The sequence below is a fragment of the Lepidochelys olivacea genome, assembly GCF_965140295.1.
Source record: "Lepidochelys olivacea isolate rLepOli2 genome assembly, chromosome: 9".
Lineage (NCBI taxonomy): Eukaryota > Metazoa > Chordata > Testudines > Cheloniidae > Lepidochelys > Lepidochelys olivacea.
In genome coordinates, this window is record NC_140419.1 from 78,271,320 (window position 1) to 78,299,248 (window position 27,929).

Sequence of the window (27,929 nt, forward strand, 5' to 3'; positions counted from 1 at the left end):
GAGTCTTTGGAAGTTTTCCCCAGTGTGAAAAAAAGCTCCTGAAGTTTATTCATATAACAGCCACCATATTAAAGAGCCTCATGGAGAACTTTGAACAACGTTCTATATACAGATAAACCTGCTTCTATAACAGGGATTTTCTGTGTTTCTTTTGATAATGATAATGATCTTACATTGCAGTACTGCCTTTTATCCCATAGGATCCTAATGAGCTTTACAAACTAATGTGCAAACTATATGTAGGGATCAATTCATCCAACAATGATATGTAGCCACAGCTGGGGTGGAATCTGGCAGTTATTTAAACAGCATATAGCAACACTCTATAGCAAGTTAACCCAGGAAGTGAAGACGTTTGTTTTGATGGTTGTTCTACTGAAAATCCATGCAGGGTTTTAGGGAAAACAAATTTCCCCAGCCTGAGTATGGCCAGGACAATGGAGGTAATGACCCTGCACTGGAGACAAGTGCTAGGAGATTTTAATAATCATATTGAGATCAGTGCTGGAGCTGGTCAGGAATGTTCTGACAAAACCTTGTTTGTCAAAACAATGACAGTTTGTTGAAAGTGAAACTGCTTGTGGGAAAGAGTTGGCTTTGACAAATCTGATTTCAAAAATGTTTTGTAAAAAGGTTTTGAAATTGTGGAAATGTCCCACTAAATAAAAAGTTTCATTTTCTGGTTTAAATGACATTTCATTTGGAAATTTTAGTTAATTTATATTTTTAAAAGAGTTTACAACTGTGTAAAATGTCAAAATTAAAACTAAACGTTTTGAAATGATCAAAATGAAATGTTTCAAATGAGCTGATCTGAATTGTGGGGGGATATTCAATTCACAAAAATGTTCAAGATTTTGAATGTTTATGCTGATTTGCAATGGGATTATTATTTTTTTTTAATTTGAAAAACTCTACTGGGATAAGAGAACAATTTCACTCCCAGCTCTAAGCAGGACATTTCCAGAAACTCCTGTTTTTATGAGTGGAGGCATTTACTTGAGAATAGGATTTTTGTTCCTCTGGAGTCTCCTCTGTTCTTGTTGCTCATTCCCAATTTGAAGTCACTGGACCAAACATAGTTTTGGCACAAATGTCGCAGCTCCAGTTATGGTCCCTGGCATTGCAGTTAATGGGCGCTACGCTCTGTTATGTCAGGGCTGAATCTATCCTGTCATCTTCCATCTGTGATGTTATAATCATCTCCATGGTAAACAAGCATGATGCCACAAGCAGAGGAGTCTGACTTTAGGTTGGGTAATAAAGACCAAGGGCTGGTGGAGTCCTAAATCCCATGGGATTCATTTTCATGCATATATACCGAATAATAAAAAGAAAGGGAAAGACACAGAAACATCTGAATGATGGAAGAGGAATTGTCTCTACAGAGGGCGTTTTCCAAGTTATATGTGAGGAATCAGCACTTTTGTAAGGGCCTCTGACAGGCTACCCAGTTATGCAGGCACAATCCCACATGTGTAGGTGTAAAATGGATGACCGAACACAAACACACACTGGTGCACAAGTAATTATATGGCCTCATCACAGGAGCTGGGTGATCTTTGTATGGCTCGGATTAAAAGCAAAAACATGTCAAGTTCTAGCTTCTTGTCCTCAACTTCAAGGCTCTTCATAGGTCTGTTCCTTCTTACTGGTCTGCTCTCGTCTCTTCTCACCTCCCATCTCCTCTGATCTATCTATGAGGCCAGTCTTGTCTGCTTCTCCCACAAGAGTCTTTGTGTCTTATTCTGTACCACTCTGCGTCCATGGGAAACATTTGCTCATTACCCTCTTTTCCGTCAAGTCCATCCCCAAGATTCACTTCTACTCTGATGCCCACAGGGAACCACCCGCTGATAATAGCCTGGTAGGTGGCCAGTGGGGTGGCTGGTATTTAGATTTTAAATAAACCAAACCTTTACATGATTTGTAACCACCAAGCTGTACACATACCTGGTCTATGTAAGTACATGTTCTCAGTCAATGAAAATGGTAAAAGGCTACTTCTGAGGGCAATATGGTTTGGCTTTAGTGTACAAGACAGATCTCAACTGTCCTGATTGATTAAAATGAGTAAGTGTCTTCCATTAAATAATGGAGGAAGTGCCACCTTACTAGTTATTATACTCGTTAAACAGCATGCACATGCTCGGTGCTGTATAAACCGGGGCTATAGGTGGTCCTTCCCTGCCCCAGTAAACCTGCAATCTACAAGACACTCTCCCTTCTGCATCAAAGGGCAGATGAGTTAAATTAAATGGGTTAAATTAAAGGAGTTACCTACCAATGAGTAGCACCTATGTTCGGGCAATTTTGGGGCCAGCCATTTTAGTTTCATTTCAAAACAGCGGGAAGTTAAAGGAGATACAAGTCCTCTTTCACTGTTACCTCTTCACACTGCTTGAGTCTTGGCATAGCTGCATTGCATAGGCTTCTGCAGTACTAGTAGCGAGGGGACACAATGGACTTCTCATGTGCGAGCCAAGAACCACATTCATCTAGAGGGAACAGGCCAATGAGCAGCTTGGTTACTCCAGTCTGAAGCTCACCTGCTGATTGGCAAGACATCCCAGTTCCTCAAGATTCTCCTTCATCTGAAGTGGCTGTGCAGGCATCTCATCACTTCCCATGTTTATGGCAGTAAAACTCTAACATGCCTCAGTCCTCATAGACCTCCAGATGAGAGACTAATGGAAGCCAAGGTCAGCCATTGCATACATCAGCTGGATTAGCCAAACTCTTCAGGTTAGGAATTCAGATATATAGACCTGCCAGGCTTTGAAGTATTAAGGGACTGTGTCATGACTGCATACCTGGGATGACTGAGGATCCCAGCTATATGGAGCTCCTTACCTTGAAGAGAATAGTTCAAATTCTTCCCCTTTAGGGCTCCAGCTTGTGCATTCCTCTCACTTCCCACTCTGAGCCATTGTATTTGAAATACATTGCAAGAGGAGTATAGGGACACCCTGAACTGACTGTTGGTAAAACATCCATAGTAATAATCAAAAGTACTAAAACATTTCTATTCATTTTGTGTAGATATCCCAGCCACAGGGATAGGGCTAGTCTGTATTCTGAATGTATTCATTTGTTTGGATGGCTGAAATGGCGAATGCTGCTAAACACTGACATGAATGACAATACAGGCAAGCTGCACTAATACCAACATTAATCTGAAGTTCAGATGGATCAAAACCCAGGGCTCAGTTTATGGGAAAAGCTGAGACCCAGCCCCAGGTACAAACAGTGTGGGTTGGGCTCAGGTCTGCTGTGAAGCTGTGATTTTTCTGGATAAAGTTATGTGAGATGTGTTCTGGAATCACTGGCCTTTGGTGTCTGAAGCACTGGACTATTCTCTAATCTCCCCAAATTCCCAAGTCTTTTCTTTAAGGGCCAAAGGCTTCATCGCCCAATAATCTAGATGTGCAAGGCCTGAAATGCCGCTCGAGTAAAGTGGCTCTGTTTGGAAGGCAGTGTGGAGAGGTTGCATGCAAGACTTGGAGCAAGAAGAATTTGGGAGCAGGGAGATGGAGGAGTAAAGTATTTTTCATTTTCGTTTTATGAACAGTTGTGCAAGCAAAAGTTTGTTGGCTAGAATGTCCCCAGGAAGGGAAAGTGCTGCAAACACTCATGTGAATGTTTTATTTGCAATTGAGCATTTGGGAGGCAATCTTGAGAGCTCCTGGGGATTTGGGAATCATACAATCAACACCAGCTGACTCAAGTGACCGGTTGTACAGTCTTACACAAAGCAAACAGTGTTTCCGTTTGCTTTGTGTAAGTTGTAGCCAACAGCTTGGGTGGGACCCTGAGCCTGGAATATATTTGACTCATTCTGAATAATGGACAAATGCATAAAAATCAAAGTCTGTTTGCAAATAATTTAGGTGCAGCATAAAGCACTGTATTTGCTGAATAAAGGGCTTGCTCCTCTAAGCATATGTGTTTGGAGTGTATGTACAGTAGTTTAGTTTGGAATATCTGTCTAATAAGGGCCTGGTGACCAGCATCCTTATTCAGGCAAAATTCCCATTGACTTCAAGGGACTGTAGAATTTAGCCGTCAATGGTCAGCCTCTTGGGTGACTTCCTCCATGTGCACAAGGCCCTGAGCACATTGTTGGCATGTAGGAAATAACAACAGTCACTTTCACTCTCCGGTGGATGCTGGATGCTGTTAAGTCTAGGTTTCAAGCATTGCAGGGGAAAGTTTAACTCCCTCAAAAATGTTTTAACTGAAAATTAACAAACCAACCAACCAATCGGGAAACATTTCCATTCACATGATCTTTTTTAACTCTTTGGTCCTCCCGTCATCAAATCTAAAATTTGGACCCAGGCAAGTGTTCCTTAAAGTTAAAACTGTCTGCAGCAAGAAACTGTGTACACGGACAATATCCAATTATAGTGATGGATTTACTAGAGGTGACTTCAGCTGAGAGGTAAGCCCTTTCTTTTATTGAGCTAAAACACAAGATCGGGTATGTTTGTGGCAGGTTAAACGTCCAATTAGTTTCTCACACTTCATTGCTGATCTCTGTTGTTCATTGTTGACATACCATGGCACGTGAACAAGAGCCAGCAGGATCCATGAACTCTTCTTTCCTGGGCTGGCCAGCTGGCCTGGTTTGGATCTAGGTTTACTTTTAGGATTCACTAATTCAGGAAAATCTGGTCAAGAATTGTCAGGCAAGCCTCTTTGCCTTTGGCTTGATTCGTAATCATTTTAAAGCCTGATGGGTGGGACACACAAAGAAAAAGCACAGTGGAACAGAAGAGATAGTTTAATCACCCATCTAATTACAAGACAGAGCAAATTGCATGAAATGTTTAAAGCCTTATATAGAAAAATAATTAATAATCAAGTAGGAAACTGCCTCCTGGCCAGTCTGATAATGCAGAGTGGGAGTCAGGGAATCCATTTCAGCACCTGGATTAATGAAAAAGCAGGAGTCAGAGACTGTCCGAGCTGTTGGGTAAGCTATATATTTAAAATGTTACATTTGTTTAACATCACTGCTCAGTTAGCCAGTCTAAAAACACACACAGACTATAGACTGGTCCTTGTATTTTGCCCTGCATTCAGATATGAGCAGCCTCTCCGTAGTTCGGCTCCATCTCAGTTTGGATCTCCTGCTAGGCTATATCAGTAAAATGGCAGCTCCCATTGAGAGAGGCCAGAGCACCATTCATAGTGATGGAGATGGAGAAAGAGTGACCATGACCAGGGTTTCTAAAAGCTGTTTTGTTCCAATTCAGTGCCTGGTAATATAGCCGCATTTTCTTATTTAGTAAATATTTATCTGGGTGAAGTTTTATAACTAATCGCTGCAGCTTCTCTTTAATAATTAGCTTCTCCTGGACTGCTCACATAATGGCTTTCAGCTTCACTGAGACCAGTTATCTTTCAATTTAAGAGGTGGTTAGTGGTTAACATCTTATGACCTCATGGCATTTTAACTTCTCCTAACTTCCTTCAGGCCAAACTATTACTGCTGATACAGAGCCCCCTTCTCTTGCTCTGTGACGTTCCTGGCATTCTGGCTCTTCTCTCTTTTCTCCTGTTTAGAAGCTCCAATAATTACCCTTTGACAGATTCTTTTTGAGTGCATGGTTAGAGGTGCTCACATTAGCTTGGTCCAATTAACATTATTTTGTACCAGGCTGGAACAAGATAGTTAAAGGTGACTGAAAACAGGAGCCAAGTGGCTTTGATTCACAGGCTCTGAATAGGACAATTGGTGAAACTTTCTGAAAACTACTCTAATACTATGAATTTTAACCTCTGCAAATGCTCCAGCAGTGAAAAGCATCTGAAGGGCCAGAACCAGCTCACAGCTTGGCCAGCACCAGCCCAATGTCAGAATCGGTAGTGGGTCATGTGCCTGCTCACACATGCTTTATCCTTGGCCTGGCCGTGCCTGGGGATTGGCATATGGAAGGTGGGGCTGCCTTCAAACCAAGCAGAAGCTTGCAAATCACCCATCACTACAATGTCATGCCCACCCCTTCTCCAGAGACCTCCCTATGGTCTGCAGATGGAGATGAGTGAAGATAGTCCACGGGAAAGGGGAAGATGTGCACCACCCTCCCAACAGCCCAGGGGGAATATGTGCAAAACTAAATGCAGACTAGGTCTATGACCAAGGGTAGACAAAGGAGAGTCCTCAGGAACCATATTGCCAGAGAGGATGTGGCCTCTGGTGTATCTCAGAGAATCCATGAGTTTGTGGGAAGGGAGTTGGATGAACCCCCTTCCCATAAACTCATGAACCCTCTGCCTCTTCCAGTGGAATGTGTTCTCCCTGTGGAACAATCTGTTGGAAACTATAGAGGAACCTTGTGCTATTCTATGCGAGGAGCCAAGCTAGCCCCATGTTATTAACCTGCCACGAAGAGATGGTACAAAAAGCATCATGAGCCAAATCCTGCTTACCTTCCCCTACTCCTGTTGGCCATAACAGGAGAAGGATTGTGTTAATGGATGCAGGGAGAACAGCTGGGTGAGAAAGCATGCAAGGTTTGGCTCTATTTAAATTAAAGAGCATCAGCAGCATGGAATGTACACATTGGGTGTGTGATTGGGATCCCACAAGGGCTGTGCCAGCCTAGCATGGCCTTTAGCTTGAGATGAGCAGCCCAGGATGCCTCTTGATCATGATAGCACCTGTAGAACAAGTCTCTACAGTACTGAGGTTGCTGTGTGCTGTGGAAAAACCCTCTCTTTGCTGCTCCTGGAGGCTCAGCATTGTGCAATGGGTTCTCCCTTGCCAAGAGACTCTGGACTGTAAAGCTGATACTGTAATTATTGCATGATTGTGTGGCAGCATCTTGGAATGTGGGTTCAGGATACAGTAACCAACACCCCTCCAGCCGCCGTGTCTCCAAGGAGACCGATGGAAATAGCGGGCCTGTATGGAACAGCTGCGTCCCCCGGGGACTGGGATGGTCATGGGTCAGGAGAGGTTGTTCTAGGACAAGGCGAAAGGGCAGAGCTCAGCCCCTGCAGGAAGGTATTTGGCCTGGTAAAGGGAAGCATCCCCTCAGGGACAGAGGCTGCTCGCTCTGTGGTGGAGCAAGCACAGCAGGGAGAGCGTGGAGAGGAGGGGACAGGGGCTTGTAATGGAGGTGAGCCTGCTGGAAAATACCTGTTAGCTGCGGAGAGCCAGCCCCAGACTGCCCAGAGGCAGGAGGAACCATGGCACTCTGGGATCACCCACCCACAAGGAATAACAAGAATAATGCTGGTATCTACAAAGCGCCTCCCCTCCCCTGGCTGAAGCGCTTGCCGCACCACACAGTAACAATATACAGATCCTGTGGGCTGTTTATATTCAAATGCTCCACAAGCATGGACTCATTCCTCCTCTCAGCTCCCCAGGGCGGCAGGTAAACGTTAGCATCCCCATTTTACCGGCTGAGAGGAAGTGAGTGGCCCACAGGGAGTCAGTGTCCAAGTGGGGAGTAGAGGTCAGGAGAGCCTGGCCCTCGGTCCAGTGCTTAGGCAGCATCTCTCTCCAAACACCATTCGCACAGTATCAGAGTGACGATGAAACACTACAAATGCCAAAGAAAGCGAGATCATTCCAGTGGGCAGACAGGACTAGCAGACCTAGATAGTGTGATGTAGGTGGGCACCAGGAGAGCCTGGGTCTGAGATCCAGAGGAGTAGACGGTGTAAAGCAGAACTGAGCAAAACGTTCCTTCCAAATGCATAAGTCACGTGGGGAATCCAGCCTCCTTTCCTGCTTGAGGAATGTCTTTAGGCATGGCCCATTGCCGCCAATTCACTCACTGTTCGAGTTCAATCCCTAAAGTTTTTCGCAGTATTATTTCCACCCACACCCAACATCTGACCATGAGCAGTTTGTGGAGAAGAGTCGCTATTCTAAATGACAGCTGTGCTGCTTGGCTCTGATTGGTCTCAGATGTCACGTCACATTGCTTCTCTTCCTCGATTGGCTGAGTATAATCAGGAGAAGCACTTGGGATTAAAGTATCCTTGGGAGATGGAGCAGAATTCTGGGGTTTTAGAACATTTAAGAATGCTTCCTTTCTAGGCCCTACAGGCCTGGCCCAAGGCATCTTTCCTAGAATCATTAGGTCACAGTCAGGTTTATTGATTGAGTGCAGAGTTTGCATTTAATTTTCTCTCATCACAGTCACACAAAGTAACCTCATACACATGCCTCATTCTAGGTGGAAAAGATCTGGGCAGACCCTTGTCTTGCTCATTTACTCATCTGTTTAAAATTGACTTTCCATGAATATTCATGTGAATGAGAAAGAGAAGGGATGTTTGAGAAAAGGTGTTTTTGTGGTTAAGGCAATGAACCAGGCCTTTTGTGGTTAAGGCACTGAATTGAGTTCAGTTCCCAGTTTTACCATAGATTTTCTATGGTACCTTGGGCAAATCCCTTCATCTCTCTGAGCCTCATTTCCCCAGCTATGAAATGGGGATAATAATATTTCCTCTCTCCCAACTTTGTCTGTTTGGTCTATTCAGGACAGGGACTATCTTTTACTGTGACCACATACTAGAATGTGGCCCTGCTCTAAGTTAGGGCCCTGAGGTAATATAAATAATAACAAGAGGCGAGTTTGCAATTCACTTTGTATGAGCTTTGTTGCTAGTAAAACTCATCTGCTGAAATGTTTCCAAAGGCACCTCACATAAATTGCTTTCAAGATTAGAGTGAATACCTGCAGCAAATGAGCAGTGATCACCACCTGGTGTAAAGAGAGCATCCAACAAGTGAAAATCTCTTTGCAAGCAAATGCAAATGAGACTTCTTAATTGATGGGTCACAAATCAGGGCAACTATACTTGTATTCCTTCTCTATGGTCCAGCAAGAGCACCCAGTCTAGACATCAGGCTCCCTGGCCATTGCCTTTCTCGAGTGGAGACATACATCTTTCTACCTTCTGACTGAAGTATTTCCAGAGTGAATAGTTCCATGCCTGTCCTGAGACCTCCCCAGCAAAGACAGGTTGCCTAAGCAGGCTTCTTTTGCCTTCTTTTCTGAGACAGGTTAACAGTAATTACCCCAGTTACCCTACCAATCAGCCCTTTCTAAGCAAGCACATTTTATTCTTTAGGTAAACGCATTATGGAGAAAACATATTAACAACAATACAGCTTACCAGAGATCACCCCAACTCCAGCCTGTCCTCTGGCAAGTAAGCAATGCTTCAACTCCACCCAGGGGTTTTCCTGTGATTTCCAGGTCATAAAACCTCTTTTCTCAGAACAAAATCACAGTCTTATGGGGCCCAAGAAGGCTAAAGCTCTTCCAACCCTTCCCTAAGTATTGGGGCCCTCTGTAGATTGGAGGTCCTGTCCATTTTCTGGACCAGGAAGAAAGCCATGAGTCGGTTTACAACCAGGCTATTTAACTAAAATCCTTCTGTTCCTGGTGAATCTGGTTTGAACTAGTGTATGTGAACCTCTCCAGGAGTATTGCTTCTCTGAAGATGCTGCAACCTGAGTGACTTTGACTAATTACGCCTGACTGTACTCTGTTCCTGGAAGAGCTATATTCACTCTTCCCATGGAAATACATACGTTCCCTGGCCACAATAACACATAAACAATTTCATTTTCAATACAACAGACCCCAAAGGTATTACACTGAATTCAGTAAGGTTCATCCAGGATACTGCAGGAGATGATGCCCTGTTTGTTACATGGGGTATTTGTTTCCCACATAAATTGGCATGGGAAGCATCCAGCATGTGTCATTAAATGTTAAGACTTTGGCTTGGCCTGAGTGGGGCTTTCATGACAAAGCCTGCACCTTGAGCCAACACTGCATTCACCACAGGATGGATAAGATTTCCATCTCTACCTACTCTGCACAAACATTGGGGTTTTGGAGAACTCAAGTTTACTGCTGATTCGGTGCTCTGAGGTCCCTGGTTTGTGGCTGAAAGTTTGGCAAGAAGAGAGATTTGGGGGAAGAAAAGGCCCTTGTGGAGTGATTTATGCATTTTGTGCCTGAGCCTGTCGTCGCCTGACCTATTGCTTTATTACAGCTTGGAGATCCCCAGTTCCCAATCTCTCTCCTGCTCCCAATGCATGATAACAGCTGGATGGAACCAAATTTTCACTTTCCTTTGAAGAACCAGTGAGTCCTAAGGCCAGCAAAAACATTTACTGAAAAAATAGTAATAGATCTGTTTCCCTTTGTCAGTGTAAGGAAGGGAGCGCTGATGTCGACATTTCTTTTAAACAAGATTCAGCAATTACTGCCTTTAAAATAAGCACCAGGAATGTTAGCAAACTAGAAGGGCATCCAGCAGCTGCTCTGACATAGCCTGGATTTGTGAGGAAGGCCTTTTGCTTATCTATTTGTACGGGGCTTTGAATAGTTACTTCTTCTGAAGGGTGTCCTCTCCTCTGGAACCAGTGCTTCTGGGCAGTGGTTTCCACCTAAGAGAAGGAATTTTCTTGTCACAAGAATGTCACTTTTGAGGAATTATTGCTGGGCCTAACCAACCCTGTGTCCCTGCATTAAAGCTGTTCCTTTCCTCTTAAGGAACCTTTAATTTTATGCTCTTCCTTCCTTAAGGACTGCTCCAGATGGGACTTTCCTCAGTAACACTGCATAGGAACTCATTCAAGGCTGGACAACCAGCAAGAGCAATGTGTGGGAAGGAAATATCAGAGTAACGGTTTTGGTAATGGCTGCAACCCCATAACCATCATGCAAAAGAAGAAAATACACTTCCTATTGTATAAACCTCTGCCTGCTGCTTGGACTTTCTCTGCCCTGATCTCCAAGGCTTTAGTGATACAGTTAGTACTCAGAGTTATGAACACCAGAGTTAGGAACTGACTAGTCAACCACACACGTCATTTAGAACTGGAAGTGCACAATCAGGCAGCAGCAGAGACCAAAAAAAAAAGAGAGAGAGAGAAAGAAAGAAAAAGCAAATACAGTACAGTAGTGTGTTAAATATAAACCACTAAAAAATAAAGAGAAAGCAACATTTTTCTTCTGCATAGTAAATTTTCAAGGCTGTATGAAGACAACATTCAGTTGTAAACTTCTGAAAGAACAACATAACATTTTGTTCAGAGTTATGAATATTTCAGAGTTACAATCTCCATTCCAGAGGTGTTTGGAACTCTGAGGTTCTACTGTAAAATCTTCATTTTCTGCACGAGATAGGAGTATGAGACGCTCCCCGGGGTTCTATCATGCCCCACTAGATGGTATTTACTTTGTATGTTTATCATTACTGCTTTTCATTGCTCTTGCTAAACTAGACATTTGGCACCAAAATGCCTGCATTCTCACCCGCCTTAAACCACATTGTTCTCTCAGCTCTTGGAACTCTGTGTTTGAGTCAGCCAAACACCATGCCAGCCAGGGCAGCTGCCCACCCTCCTTTGAAAAGTCTTTGGGCTGCAGTGGTGAAGGATCTGTGGGAATGGAATGTCCTGTGGCTTGGACTGCTCTCTGTCTGTCTCCTTTTAGGCCCTAACACCACTGGATTTATTAGCCAGGTTCTCCACTGTGTATTGATTCAGAGGTAGATGTCATTTCCAGCAGCTACTGGGCACTCTCAGGGAAGCTGCATTTCAACATTATCTTTGGTTCACTCATTCATTCCTGACCCGATTCAACCCCCTCCAACTACTGGTTCTTTCTACAGGGAGCTGTAGTCCAGGAATGAACATGGCAGTGGAGGAGACAGTATTGTTTTTAACCTTGGGAGGCTGCCCCTGAGCATAGGAAATTGCCTCCAGCCTTCGCTCACTGGTGCCCCTTCTTCAACCCTTTGCCTGTCAGAGCTGCCATGTTTTGCTCTCGTTTTCTTTAGCTTTATGCAAAGGGCAGTTGTGTGACTTTACTAGCGTTTCCTTGACTCTGAAGAACTAACTACATGTGAAGGAAAATCATTTTCTCTCTTTTTATCAGGGAGGGAAGAACAGTTGGGTGAACTTGTTGCTCGTGAAAATAAGGACCGATAGCACCGGCTAGAGCCAACCACTGTGGAGTTAGTTGCTGTGCAAGTTTCCCATCCACAGCTTTGCTAATTCACCCTGCCGCTGAACTGCAGCACCACTGCTTACCATCTTGGGATCTTCCCCACAGCTTCACCCACATGCCTCAGACCCCCCCGCATCCCCGTACTGATCCCAGTCCTGAGCAGATCCGCTACTGTGCTTTTTAGCACAGTAGTTCTGTTCTGCTACTCCAGCTCTGCTGAACATCCCACCTCTGCTAGTGCCCTTCAGTCCCGACCTATAGTGAATCCCTCCGTGCCATCCTCGATGTCTCTGCTAATCCCGCCAGGTTGTATTAAATTGGGCAGGAGTCCCAGGATGTAGGGAAGTATCCAGAAAGCACTGAGTTGAGATACAGAAAATGTATTTCACTTGTGTCCTTAGATCAGGGATTGGCAACCTTTGGCACACGGCCCATCAGGGAAATCCGCTGGAGGGCCGGGACAGTTTATTTACCTGCAGCGTCCACAGGTTCGGCCAATCGCGGCTCCCACTGGCCGCGGTTTGCCACTCCAGGCCAATGGGGACTGTGGGAAGCGGCGTGGGCTGAGGATGTGCTGGCCCCCACTTCCCACAGCCCCCTTTGGCCTGGGACGGCGAACCATGGCCAGTGGGAGCTGCGATTGGCCGAACCTGCGGACGCTGCAGGTAAATAAACTGTCCTGGCCCGCCAGCGGATTTCCCTGACAGGCTGCGTGCCAAAGATTGCAGATCCCTGCCTTAGATAGTATTTGAACTCCCCTTACCCAGCGGGGAAACAGCTGGAAAAAGTGAAAGCTGCCAAGTGACCAAGTTGCTTTTTTTTTTTTAACTCCTCCATAACACTGGTTGGGATTCTTGTATTAAGCATTTGCTTTGGTGCATCTTCCAGTTTCATAAGGTAGCTCTTCCCTTAAAGGGATGTACCTAATGCTAGTTCGGATTAAATTAATCACAGAGGATGGGAGACCCTCTAGGAACAGCTGGAGCCCAGGACTACTAATCTGTTGTGCATGTTTTTGAATCTCAGTACAAAAGAGAAGCCTGAATATGCCCGGTGGAGATCTCATGGGAGTGTTAGAGCTTTAGTGCCCTGGGTCCAAACAGTCACTGGCAGAGTTACTGGAGGGAAACCACCAGCACCTCCCCACCCAGATCACCCTGCCTGGGCAAGGGCGATATTTTAGCAAGGTTGATATAAACAGAAGAATGTATGGAATGCACATCACAGTGGGTGTGGCACATCCACCGTGCAGCTTACTAAAAGCTAATGGGAGAAGCTCTGAATTGCCTGTGTGCACTGGTGTGTGCATTCATCTGTGTGTGTAGACAGAATAAATGTGTAAGTGCTATTCCTTCTGACAGGAGCAAAGTGGCTAAGGGAAGAAACTGGCTGTTCTTCCTTGGTGTTCTTCCACTGATTTCAATGGTGTTACACCAGGTGTTAATTTGGCCAGCTATGTCATCTCCTCTCTCTCTCTCTTTTACACAGATCGGCTGGAGGAACAGACCAGAATAGGCCTGTGATGTGTTTATATCTTTAGTGCCAGAGTGTTTTTCATTTGTTTCTTTTGGATTATTTTGAGGTCCTGGAGGTCCCGTGGCATGTGTTCCTTCAATAACAGCAAGAAAGAGGGCAAGAACAACATGTGTGTTATGCACAGGTTTACAGCTGATGGAATCTTATGGTTAAGGTTAGAGAAGTGATAGACATTAGTATCTGGTGCAATATTGTTACCAACTAAGTAAGGCTCGGTTTAGTGAAGTAGGGTTCAGTTCCCTCACCATGGACACATCAGTTATGCACTTGGGCTACCTTTGCCAATGGAAAGATCCTTTAAGCCTGAAGCATGTTCCTGGTCTCACATGCTAGATCGCAGTGCTTGGACAGTATAGACTTCATTACATCCAGCCTGGGCCCTCCAAGATACAAGCTGAGAATTGCACCTGGAAGTCAGGGGCTGCAGCCGGCAGTGTGTGGCACAGTGAGTCAGCAGGCAGCCTCCAATAGTGTTCACTGAGCACGGCCAGCAGGACAGGATTGTCAGCCTGTTGGTAGCAGAAAAAGGGACAGGAGAGAGAGAGACAGGAACTCCACCTGTCCTCTAATTCCCCCTACTCTGCCTCACTCCCATGCTGCTCTGGGGCCTCCCTCCTAACTGTCCCCTTCTTTGCTTCCCCTTCACATCCCTACCTCACCCCTCCCAATGTTTCAAATAGCTAAAGTGGGAGGCAGCTCCACTCAGGCTTGGCCTGTCTGCCCTCCATAGATGGAGACAGAGGGGCAGCCAGGCCAAACTTGATCTGGCTGTGACTCTGTGCACCAGGTTGCAATACCTCAGTTTGGGAACTCTTTTCAAATGGGGGGACCAGACAAAACTGCCCTTCAACCAAGAGAGAGATGGAAAAAACAAGGGCGTTTCTTTAACTAATTGTGCCTTGAAAACAAAATCCTACAGAACACAAAGTTCATGTGCTCCAACAAATGGGACCCCCAAAACAGCTTGAAAGTTTCCCAGTCCCCCAGATGTCAGTTCTGGTCTGGCCCTAGCTGTATCACTTGTGTCCGAGTCTCAGTTAGATTTTATGCTTCTTGGGGTAAGGGTCTTGTCTTGTGTGTGTGGAAAGTGCCATGTACGTGGAGATGCTCTACAGCTAATAAAGGGGGAAAGGAAGGAACAGAAGGAGAGAGGAAGAGGAAGAAGGAGAGAGGAAGATGTGGCATTGGAAGTAAAGTGAATCAGTGAGAAGAGCGGCGGGGGGGGGGGGGGAGACAGTGAGGGAGCTGTAATTAGGGCAGGTTTAGTATGCATGAATTTTGCTGGGTTTGCAGCAGGAGGCTCGCCTAGCAGCTGCAGAAATGATTTATTACATGCTTACTACATTTGCCTGTAGGAAGGTAAATAAAATGTACACATTGTCCCATTTATGCCGACAATCAAGGGTATATGACCTAATTTCTATTTCACTAAAATGTTTTGCTCCCCAGGATTGGACTCCTGGGAGGTGCCGAATGTCTCAATTTCCCCACCAAAGCCAGAGACGAGCATCCTAGATGCATTTATCTCCCCCACTCTTGTTGTCAGAAAAAACTTTCCAAATGCACATTTAGCATTTAAATTCCCTTGAATTAGGGCCCCGCGCTCAGCCTGCTCCTTCAAGCATGGCCCTCCCACTCCCCAAGTGCCACTGAACTGTGACAAGGCAGAGATTATGTGAGGTAGCAGGCCAGGCACCAGTACCGGAGTGAAAGAAAATCCACTCGGCACCATCTGCGTGTCGGATTAGACTGACGCTTTCCCTGTCACGGTTAGCTGAGAGAGAGACAGACAGCAACACAGAGAGAGCAGCAGCCTCATCCTCTTCTGGGTTTCACTTCTTGTGTGCGTTCCTCTCTGCTCACCCAGCGGGCCTGGCCCCTGGAGTATGTGTGTGTGGAAATGGGTCCCCCATGTCTGCCTGGTCCCTGGCTTTCAGTAGGGATAAGGGCCCTCTCGCCCAACTTGGCTCTGGCTGCCAAGGAGGTACAGGCCATGGGTGAAGGGAGAAGGGGCATACAGGTCTCTCTCATCCAGCTTCACTTGACCCCCTAAGGGGGAGCACAGGGATACAGGTCTCCCTCACCCAGCTGACTGTTGGAGCCTGGGGGGATTCAGGGCCCTGAGAGGATACAGGACCTGCTTGCTTGTCCAGGCCTCTTGGCATTAGGGTTGCCACCTCCGAGGTACAAAAAAACATGGCATTCGGGATGATCCTGAGCCCATCAAACTGTAGAGCTGGCGGTGTGTTCTGAGCACTCTTACAGTTTTCTCAGGACAGCTATCTCAAAAGAGCGATGATTCTGGCAAAACTAGGACAGGTGGCAACCCGATTGGGCATCCAGTCCACTACTAGGGCTAAGTGCCAGTCAATCAGGGAACAGAAACAATACCACATGGCTAGCCAAGACCACAAATTCTACAATATAATGTATAATTAAATGGGCCCTGGTTAACAATAGAGCTAAAAATGCATTTTTCAGAAGTAAAGTTCAAGCACTTGATGGAAAGAAAGAACCAATGGGCCATCAATACTTTCTTCAAATCAAAATTAACTTTAGACTTTAAACAACTAATCACAGGAAATATTTTCCACTATTTGCTGGGCTCTGTGTGTTGTTTTTATTCTGCTGCAAACATCTTGGCACTCTAAAGAACAGGGGCTTGTGTTTGGAACAGATTGTCTGGAGAGGCGTTAGAAGAGTAACAACTATATTTGTTAAGAGAGGGTAATTCTGGAGCAGGAGAGATGGAAGCATTCTCAAAGCAGTTCAGGCCAGTTTTCACAGATCTCGTCTCACAAAAGTTTCTCTTTCTCCCCATAGAGTATAGAGTAACAACACACCCAACCAGTTGTACACAGGAGGGAAGTATTACATATTTCGAACAAATTTTCATTGGCTGATCTGTGATCCTGAGGACAGGACACTGTTACCTAGCAACTGCTGAAAGATGCAGGCTTTACAATTAACCCATTTGTGCTTGATGTCACCTACACCTCAGGCCTATTCTGTCCTCTATTCCCCAGCTCCTAGGAATTGTGCATGTGTCTGGAGAGCAGGAGAGATGCTCAGAGCTGGTGTTATTGACTGGATAATATCTATAAAGCAAACAGCTTAGCAGGCTGCCTGAACCTTTCTCAGCTGGGAGAAGCTCTCCTGTTCTAATAGATACCAATGAAAATTGGTGCTTGCTCCCTTTTTACTTGGGCTGGCAAACATCATGCCTAGCACTGAGTTACTGGCCTGGGCTAGCCTCACTGTGTTCCCATCACGCTCTTGGCTATTTGACAATACCATTAAGGTAGGTTGTTTAGAAGCAGAACAGACTTGGCAAAGAAGATCAGAAGAGGCCAGGCACAGTCTGCTCCCTAACCTGCAGCTCTGCATGCCCGTGGGTGGTCCTCGTCAACCCATTCCAGCTAATGGATTCGACAGCACGAGCCCACGGCCCAATACAAGTGCCAGGGGATTCTGTTCATCATTTTTATCTTGCATGGTCTCTCACTGGTGGAGAAATTGCTTCAAAGAACCCCAGAGATTCTCCTTGGCTGGGATTCATGCTTTACGACTTCTTTGCACAGAAATCCCCAGAACAGCCATCTATTTTCCATGGTGCACAGTACAGGGTGTGCATTAGCTGGATAAATTAGTCTCTCTGTCCCTATTGCAGTGTTATAACCTTTGGCAGGGCCCTGCAGCGGGGGTGCGGATCTTAGCAGCAGCTTTCAGACTGGAGTCCCTACAGATTTTTATTGCTAATGTCAAGTCAAGAGGAGGAGTTATCCCACAACTCTGCCCTTTGAAAGTTCTTGCAGCAGAGCTGCTGCTCCAAGTACAAAGAGCAATGCTCTACAGGCACTCAAGGAGGACAAAAATATCAGAGAGGCAGGGACTGAAGCAGCCATTAACTATTACTTTCCCCCTCTGTTTTAAAGTGTATGTCGTGCAGGGGAAAGGTTCTGTCTTGATAGCTCTAAAGAATGAAGGCTTCCGTACACTAGAGCAGTCTGAATCTCCCCAAACACCCCCTCCACCAAGTGTGTCTCAATACTGTCCCCCAGTCTAGGCATTTATAGTGTCCTTATCACTTGGGGACCAGAACAACCTCTGTGGGTGGGAGAGGAGTAACCACTCTGTACAGTCCAGTCAGGCCTTAGCCTCTCTGCTGAGACATACGTGTGTGTGTGGGAGTGATTAGTGCCATGTGTGATGGTGCTCTGGTGACATGGATAATTGTCCTTTAGGAACTGGACCCAGACCTAACTAGTTATTTCACAAAGTGGACCAGCTGTGAGATGGCAACGAACGCTCAGTCCCTAACCACCTGGTACTGAATTTAAGCTGGTGGCACAGAGGTGAAAATCTTTCCTGCTAGGGTTAGAATCATCTCAGTGGTGCTCCACAGTTCTCTCACCCAGGCCTCACTCTTATAACACAAGGGAGCTGACTGAGCATAACATCTTCAGCTCCCTGGCTAGTGTGGGCAACCCATGTCAATATGCTGCTTGAAGAAGGGTGCTGCACATGGGAACACTGCATGATTGAAGACAGCATGTGAAGGAGAGTCCCCTACAAAATTGAAGCTGCAGGAGGAATTTAGGGGGCAGTGAATCTAATTACCCAGGTAGGAACTGGGCCAGGATGACCCTAATCTTGGGATAGGTGCTAGGGATCTTTAACTGGCAGGAGTAGCCAAGTTCTCAGCTTTCCTTCTGATTAAAGATGGCGCTTCTTATGGTAAAGCACCCCCGATGCCATTTTGGGGCATTGGTTCAGTACTGATGGGGAAAAGTGCCATCTGCTCCCAAGCACTACTCCTTGCAGCACCCTCAATTTTCCCCTGAAAGTCTTAGTCCATGTACTAAGTTAATCCTGCTCTGCTTAGCCTGGGAGATCTTGTAGGAGCGCAGGCTGAGGTGACAGGATGTAAGGGGAGCCCCGTCGGGACATCTGCAAACCAAAAAGCATAAGCTCAGATGCCAACTTGGCACAAATGCCAGGTCCCATGTACAACCCTGCTGAAACCAGGGGCTGAGAACTCCTCCTGCCAGCTGCCATTTCCTGCCCCTCCTGGCTTTAGTGAGCTTCTCTGATCCATTCTCTGTCTCACACTAGACATTTTCTTTTGGGCTGCTATCTTTAGAATCTGGGTGTGAATAGGGGGTGGTGCCTCAGAAGCACCTCACCCTTTGCTGTTGCCAGAGAGGCCAGGGAAATGCTCCCAGAATTCACTTTCCTCCTGTACAAAGCCAGATGCCACCCTTCCCTGAGATCTGCTGGTTGTTCTGTGGAATTTTGGTGGCCTCCTGCAGCGAACGATGGATCCCAGCCCAGGATGATAGCCTCAGTCTCTTCCCTCTACCACCCCACAGCTGTTTAACTCCTAGCCCGAGCCAATATACTTTAATTGCACAGAGTCACCGCCTACTCACTGAACCCAAAAGGGGTGGAGGCGTCATATGGACCCCACTGCAAATACTTCCATCCCCTCAGTTGTATCCACCCTTCTCCTCACCTCAGGAATCTCTGAAGAGAGAAAGCCTTCAATGCAAAAATATTTCATAGGAAGTGTATTAAACATAGACTTGCAAGGTCAAGGGCAGCGCTGGGACTAGAAACCATGACTCCTTGCTTCCATTCCTCTGCTCTAACCATTAGACATACTGTCTGCACAACCTACTGCTGACCTCCTCCCAGCTCTCTTAAACGAGTCCTTGGCACCCTGAATCTCACAAAATTGTATAAGGAGAAAGTTACGTAAAACACTTCCATGTTCATCTGCCCTGTGTGCTAGACACTGGATTGCCAGGGACTTGGAGAGACAGGGCTGCTAACCTGGGGAGTCCCTTCATTTCACACTCTGTCTCCTGTGCTGTGGCATGAGGCAATTCCCCCATCACCCCACACTTTCCATTGTTCATCATGATACATGTGATGGAGGCAGCAGCATTGTCTTCCAAGCCTGTATTTTCCAGTGGAATTTGCACCTTCCCCACTAGAGTTAGACACAATTTCCCCCCCGACCCCCCCTCAGCTTTTCATCACAATTTTTGTTCTGGTGGAAATGTTTTGACAAGCTCCAGACCCATTTGTTTTCTGGTCTGAATGTTCTGAGACCTGGCTAGTCCTGGAATGGAATGCCTTCCCTCTCTCTGTGGTATCCTGAATGTAATCTCCCTCCCGCCTTGGATGGAGATGGGGAAGACACACATGCTTTAGCCTTTGCCTTTTCTCTTTCAGTTCACTAGACTCTGCAATTCATCCCCTTTTCCTTTACACTAGCATTTGCCCCCAGACAAAACCTAATTGCATGACATAAATTATCCCTACTGTCTGAATAAAAGCCTGGTAGAAAAGGCCATGGCTGGACAGGCACTTGAAGGGCCACTGGAAGAAGCATACATTCTTTTTCCTTGGGTTTTTATTTTTACATATCTCATTACCCTGAAAGGAGCCTGGCCCTCATCAACTGGCTCTCATCAGCCCCTAGCAACCCGGGTGGGGAGAAGTGGCATGTTTAAATGCCCCCAGTTTACTTTGGAGGGAGCCCGGCACTGTGCAAATGCAGAGGGCTGGGACTGCTATCTGAATCACAGGGCAGGACTGTTCCCTGCAGTTGGTTCTACAGGACTTTGATTAATCTTAGTAACACCTTATGCCTTGATAGCACGTTACATCTGAGGATCTCAAAGCATGTTGCAAACTTTAATTAATCATGGCAGGCTCTGAGGTGTAATTTATCCCCATTTGAAAGATGGAGAGACTGAGGAAGAGAAGTGAAATGAGTGGCCTGTGGTCACTTAGTAAGCCTGTTGCAGGACTAGGACTAGAACCCAGGAGGCCAGACTCCCAACCTTATGCTTTAACCATCAGATATTCCCTCATCTTATGCTGTGTGTGGGCCACCCCACATGCAATACAAGAATTCTGTTGGCTTGAGCACCCAGAGCTCTCCTTGAATCCCAACAGCGCCTAGATGCCAACAGGAATGGAGTTCTTGGTAGCAGCAAATGCACCTGCTCCTAGCGCAGATTCACTGCACAGCTCCTGGGATCCCACTGTTGGTGGTTGTGGGGCAGTAAAGGACCCCTGCAGAGACCAGAGAATGTGGCATCAGCAGTAGACGCACCAATCAGGAGAAGGAAAAAAGGAAGGGAAAAAAATGAAGGCAGCTGAAAGAAATATGGCTCTGGAAGGTCGCAGGGCAGGACCACTCCAGAGCTAAAACTGCCTGACTCAAATTCTGACACACGAGGAGCCTGCATGATAATTAGGACCAATTTATTCTTCCTGGTCACGGGGTGACTGTGACTTGTCATCATTTTTAGTAGGGTGATAAACTACCTGGAAACCCGAGCTGTCAGGATAACACAGGAAATGTCCCATTAAAGGGGGAGCTTCTGAAGTGAGTGCTGCCACGGTCACTCCTATAAAACACCCATCGCCACAGGCCTGCCTAGTCACTGGTGCCAGACAGTGAAGCCTCCCAGGCAGACCTTTGTTACATCAGACTGAGGGAGGGATGGAGCTGCCTGGTAAACCGATAAAAGATCTATGATTTAAACACAGGCAGTTCTTAGCAGGGCCTTGCAAGGAACAAAGACTAGCTCAGAGCAGTTAAACATGGAGAAGACCTAACTAATCATCCAGCCTATCTCACCTCAGGGTAGGACTGCTCCCTACAGCACAGAAAGGTTTTGTCCAGTCTAGTTTTCTATGTCCCAAGTGATGGGGCTCCCAACCATTCCCTTAGGAGGCTGTACCCAAACTAATCTGTCTCTCTGACAGGAAGTTTTCCTTGATATTCAGCATAACCATTCCCCTTCATAATTCCATTCTATCCCACCGAGTCGCACACCTCTCCCTGCTTGCAGTCTACACCCCTCAGAGATTTGCAGCCTACTATCAGGTGTCCTGTCCTCCTGTCATTGCTTAGATAGTTTAGACAGATTTAGCTCTCCATATTTTGGTCTTTCCTCCTTTCTATTCCTTTTCACCAAATTCCTTCTAATTGGTTTGAGTGCCATCACTTCCTTTCTCTTCATGTGGGCATGGAGTGTCTTAGGCAGGAGGTTGGTTACTCAATGAGGTGCTGGGGCAGTCCCACTGAAGCATTTTTCCTGGAGACTTGAGATGGCAACAGTTTGAAAGTGCTTCCAGTGGCACACAGGAAATAACCCAGTGTCAGGGCCCAGTGGCTGCTAGACAGGTGAGCCTGAAAAGGAATCCAGTGAGATTTTGTGTGTGCGTGATAGATTCCTTTCTTGAAGTTCTCATCCCCTTCTTTTCCAAGTGGGAGTGCTCACAGCACAGCCACTGTCTGTGCAGCTCCCGTACATAGTGCAAATAGACTCAGTGATCATCATACAAGGTGTAGAGTGATCTGGGACTGGTTACACTTTGGATCCATTAGTCCCTCATTTGTAGAAACCTCCCCTTTAAAGAACCCAGCTCATGTGAAATTCCTGTTTGGAGGCTGACACAGTGGCTGGGCACCCAATCTTAGCAGTTCAATGTACAGGGCACTGGGGTGGGGAGGGTCTTAGCCACCCTGATCTGAACACATTGACACATCTGGTTTGCTTCAGTTCTCATGGTGGCCCAGCTGAGGTGCAAATACCCAGTGCCAAGGCCAGTAGAGCTCACACTTCTGGACCGAAAAGAACCTGGGGACCTGCATTTCAGTCTTCCTGCCTAGCTGCCTTACCCTGTATTACCTGGGGTTCAGGGCTCTGGCCTTATGGAGGCACATAGCCACCTCTCCCAAGGAAGAATAGCAAGCGCCTAGACATGTAAGCCATCCCTGGCAACAGCTGCACTAGCAAACAGATGTTCCCAGGTTCATTTCCCAGCCCAAGGGAGAGCATCTGTGTGCTGTGCTGAGAGCGAAACCCACTGCTTGGCTGGGGGCACAGTGCAGCATACACCACCCAAAGCCTTCCTGCCCACGGCAGCCCCACTGACACACAGGGCTTAGCCTCATCTCTAAATAAAGACTGAGCGGTAGTTTATAGTGCCCCAGCTCCACCCTCTTTTAGACACCATGCTCTACCTGGCAAGCCATGAAGAAAAGTCTGGGCATGCTCAGTTCAGCATTGGTGCTTTTGTCTGAAACTCTTATGGCTTCCTTGAATGTAAGGTGTGGGATCATGCTGCAGCAGGACCATAACACCTAACCCCTTCTCAGCTATGTTCAAATGCCCATGTCTGGGACAAGTTGCTCAGCCACGTGCACCTAGTACCTAGCACAGAATTGCAGCCTCTTCATAATGACTTTATTGGATCTAAATCCAGATCTGCACTGTGTAGTTTAGGCCCATCTCTGTTATAAACAGATCAGAACGGAACAGTGATTTGGACCCAGGTCAGGAGAATGAAAGGAAGAACATTGCCAGGTCCCCGAGGTGTGATTAGAACAGTCTTATATCTGCAGGCTCTCTGGCCGATCTGCCATCTTTGCATATAATCAGCTGTGTGTGTTCCTTTAAATAGCAGATGATCAGTGTTATTTCTTGAGCTCTCTTAGCAGTTCTTCTCCTCTGCCGGGGAAGTGAACTTTCTCAGAGACGTAAACAAATACAGGTGTCCCATCATCTCCTTGGGATGTACTGTATGGGTTTGTGCATGCCCGTTGCCTGGTGCTGCAAGGAATGTATCTGGCCTGATCATGTCCCTTTATGGTGTTTGGGTGTATGTGTGTACACATATGGGCATGTTACTGCACCTCTAATAGGTAGGCTAGGGCTCTGAGCTGGCTGAGCTTATTTAGCTCAGCAAAAACGGTCTGTGGTTTGAAGAGCAGCAGGAGGTTGTAAGTTTCATTCCTGAAGACACCTGCATGCAGTTAGCTGACACCTTCAGTGTGTGTGTGTGTGTGTATCTGCTGTGAATTATTACACCAACAGCTCCCCTACAATTCAAGTGCCCCTAGGCTGTGTGAATATGTAAGAAGTTATTCATGTACATTTATTCAAATAAGATTCCTTAGGTCACTCTGATGTTACTTGTGATCTTTTACATTTATTTTCCACAAATGCTTATATGGGGGCATTTTTGTTCAGGAGAAATATTCTCTGAAAGCAAGAGACACATGTGCCTTTGTGCGCATGTGGCAGTGAGTTGTATGAGTCCTCGTACAAGTGGTTATACCAAAGCTTCCAGTGGAAGTAACTTCTTCAAGCACCTCCTCCACAGTTAATAAAAGTTTCATTCATTCAAACTCGGGACAGAAACAAAACCATGTGACTAAGGTGACCAATCACACAGTACCAATAATGAGTGATGCGTCATTGAGTGTATACAGCAAATAATCTGCAAGCAGCATTGGGCTGAGACAGGGTCCCAGGAAAAACCATTTCAAATCACAAAGAATTTCATTAAAATATCTCAGCTCGCAAATGGAAAAAGTTAAATTCATCAGATAAATTATTTGTTCACCCAGGTCCAAGTGAAGAGGCTGAAGATACTTGTGTATGCTCCCTCTCTCTCTGAAGTGCAATAGCTAGCAGATACCTCAGTCACAGTCCTTGGCTAATCTTTCCTTCAGCGGCATGTTCATGTACACGCTGCTGTCATCCTATAAAAGGGGAGGGGGAGAAATGGGAGCTGCTGTCTGTATGGATGAAAACTAATTCCTTGCATCACTCAAAGCATCCTCAGGCTCAGGTATGGCCATTCCTTGCTTGGAGAAAGCCCCATCTCTGCAGTCAGGCGCTGGGCGGTCTGCCTCTTAATTACAGGGTTAATGTGATGTTACTATCAGGAGAAGTTTCTTAACCTGATAATAAGTAGGAAGCAGCTGTAGCTTGGAAAATGTAATAATTGCACAGTGGAGCGATGTAATGATAAGGTGTGTGTCAACTGCCTCCATGTTTACTTAGTGGAGCACGAATTCCCTCCAAAGCAGCAGCCACAGTACACTCCATTTCTTGCAAGGGAGAGTAACTGTATGGGGGAAGCCAATTTGTGGTGGGGAAGGCAAGTCATGGCTTGTTTCTCTTGGGGCCTACATGCTAGGGCTTGAACTGAGGCTAGAACTGACTTTACCAGGAGAGATTTGTCCTGTGTACACTCCCCTGGCACCACCCAATCAACAGCTATACCTCACAATATAATTTCAGCTGGGGTGTTAGAAAGCAGTAGGGATTGGAACCTGCCTCATCCAGGATCTGTGAGCCCAGCACAGAGAGCATCAGACTAGGACCAGGAGCCCAACTCAGATTCCTGCCACTGCACTGCTGAGCATCAACCACTAGGCTGCTGGACCTGCAGTCTGCACAGCACTCCCACTAGGACGGGGAGTTGAAGCAGATGCTGTCACACCATTGTGCATAGCCCTGACAAGGAGGAGGCCTCTAGGACTGTATGATATTTCCCATACATTTCATGCACATCTTATCATTGACATGCTGGGGGCTCTGCCATTTGCTAGGATGCCACACTGGCATCATGTATGTGTCTTGAATTACATCAGTACATGGAGCACTTAGCACCAAGCACTGTATTCTCTACTAAGAGTCAAGCCATGATATGTGACCTATGCCATCTATGGCAAGGATGCTCCCTTCCTCTTGACCTGACTGCCAGAGGCTGCTTTAGACAGGTAGAAAGTTTGAAGGCAAAGCCATACCCCGGGATCAAGGGGATGGAGGCTGATGGATGGCAACAAGGCCTAGCAAACGTGAATCTACACTTAGAGCTTACAGAGCTCTAGCATGACTGGTTGAGAGACATGGACCTGGGAAACTATTCCCACTCCTGGGAGGGAGTGTTGTCTAGTGGTTCATGCAAGAGACAGAAATAAAACCAAGGAGCCCTGTCAGCTTAATGCTACCACTGATTCACTGTGCAATTTGGACCACGTGCCTTAGCCTCTCTGGTTATGTCTACACTGCACATGCTAAGCCCCAGGTGTGTGCCAAAGCCCCCTTCTGTCCACACACAAATCAAGCTGACTCAGGCTAGCCAGCACTCAAGAACCAGGTCCTAGGATCCTGTTGAAGGCCGGGGGTAGGGGAGATCAGAGCTCGAGTCCCGCAGGGACTCCGCTCCAAGCCCTGTCATTCTGCATTGTGGATGCAGGACAAGTCAGACGGGCTGCGTAGTGCAGAGCTACGAGACCCAGCTTTTAGCACAGCTGTGAGACCCAGGCCCAGCAATTGTAAGGCCAGGTTTACACTGCAGTATGGATGCTCAGGCACAGGCCTGGAAACACTGAGTTCACTGGGTCCCACAGTGTGCAGAGTAGTCACACTCCCTTGTGCCTCAGTGTAGATATCTGTAAAATGAGGATAATAGAACCCTTCTCTCCCTGCCAGAGAGATTGTGAAACTCTGTTAATGCCTGTCACGTGCTTTGAATTATTCAGGTGAAAGGGCACAAGGCAGGGCAAGGGGTTATTATTGTAATAGCCAGGGCAGCTCCTCTGCCGCACAAACCTCCGTGCATCTCCCACGCACAGCACATCTGCACTGACATGCTCCCTCCGTCCTTGTGCTGCTGCATCTCCCTGTCTTTCCCGTGGCTCCTCTGCTCACAGCCATGCCTGCTAGCCAAGCTTTCCTCCCCAAACACCTGCCTCTGAGCAGCCCCTGCTGATGATCCAGGTTCAGAGGGCTCTCTCTCCCTGCCTCTCCGGCAGTACCTTGCACAGTCCCAGCCAGCTGCTGGAAAGAGCAGCGTGTTAATTGGTGAGGTATTTCCAGTAAGTGCCCTGTTTCATTACGCAGCCCTCTCTTCTGTCTCCCCGCGCAGGGTCTGTGTGTGTAACCTCTTTGTTCTCGCATGAGATCAGTGGATAGCGGAGCAAGAATTACCGCCTAACCTTTTCAGCGGAACAAAAGGTGAAAGCAAAAGTGGGAGGAGGGGAGGCTCCTGTCTTCGCTAGATCCAGAGAGCCAGGAATGTTTGCCTAATGCACTCCTTTTGCTAGCAGCTCGGCTCTTTTCCTCGACAGAGACGATCCAGCCTGTGGAACTCACTGTCACAGGAGAGTGTCTCCATTAGCAGAATCTCCCATCAGGGAGCCAGATTCTCAGTTTGTGTCCTGCACATTAGCACAACTGGGACTCAAACTGGGACCCTCAAGGGTCTCAGTCAGCAGCTCTACTAACTGAGACAACATACAGTCTCTCCCTAGGGTGACCAGATAGCAAGAGTGAAAAATCGGGACTGGGATGTGGGGTAATAGGCACCTATATAAGAAAAAGCCCCAAATACTGGTACTGTTCCTATAAAAATGGGACATCTGGTCACCTTACCTCTCCCTGGCTGAGATGGTAGGAGCCATGCATGGACAGACTTTCTTGGGTCTCCCCCTGGCCAAGCTGATCTGGTCTCCTCAGGAAGCATCACCCTGCTGGCCGACTTGATCAGAGCTACCCTGAGATGGCTTGAGCGGGGAGCTGTCTTCTCTGGCTGAGCCAGTGGGAACAGCACGGAGCTGCTCTGGCCTGGAAAAAGATTACTTGTGGCACCTTAGAGATTAACCAATTTATCTGAGCATAAGCTTTTGTGAGTTACAGCTCACTTCATTGGATGCATACTTACATAAGTACTCCTTTTCTTTTTGCAAATACAGACTATCACGGCTGTTACTCTGAAATCTGGGCTGGAAGTCTGTTTTAAATGCGCTGCACCCCCAAATGACATGGAAACTTGCAGGTGCGTGTGAATGTCTCTGGGCAGGAGAGGAAAAGACAGCATGTGATTATTACAGAGTTAAGACTTAAAAGTCAAAAGTGCCCCAGTCAGCACATTGCCTCTGGCTGTCAAACTGGGAAACAGAACTTCGTAACTTAGTGCTGTGCATGCCAAAGGGACGTACTTCAAAATGTTATCGAGTCCCCTTCTCATTCCCCCTTTTCCTCCCCCATGCGGACCCATTCCATCGGTGACAGTCACAGGGAAATCCTAGGCTGTAACTGAACTGGATTCTGATATTGAGAACCTCTCCAAAATGGGGACATGTTCCTGACTTGGGACAAAACTGGGAAGCGCATTCAGGAATGGTTCTCTCCCTGACAGAATTATATAGTGAAGGGAGGTCATCATGCCGTGACTCAGTGGGGAAACAAACCTGAAACTAAAACGGCCTGGGCCAAGCCTGACTGTCCTATTCTCTTCTCGCCTCTAGATTTCTTCTCCTCTCTTGCCTTCCTCACATTCCTAGGAGCTCCCTATGGAGGACATTCATTAGCATGTCATTACTGAGTCCTGGCTGTTCCATTTCAGGAGCAAACAGAGGTCTGTCTTTATGGCTTATGTCTGAAAGCTTCTTGGGCTTCCCACTGGAATCTCAGCTCTACCTGAAGTGGCTCTCAAATAATATTGGCTTTTATATTGAGCTTTTCATCCAAAGATATTAAAGCTCTTTACAAAGGAGATCAGTAT

General features: G+C 46.6%; 1 long non-coding RNA gene across 1 annotated transcript; it reads right to left on the minus strand.

Moving 5' to 3' along the window:
- Positions 1-4,770: 4,770 nt before the first annotated feature.
- LOC311526163 lies at positions 4,771-27,188 on the minus strand. The gene is made up of 3 exons (XR_014712959.1): positions 27,087-27,188; positions 26,798-26,989; positions 4,771-4,932 (listed from the first exon to the last, which is right to left on the minus strand). It is a non-coding gene; the product is annotated as an uncharacterized lncRNA (long non-coding RNA).
- Positions 27,189-27,929: the final 741 nt, after the last annotated feature.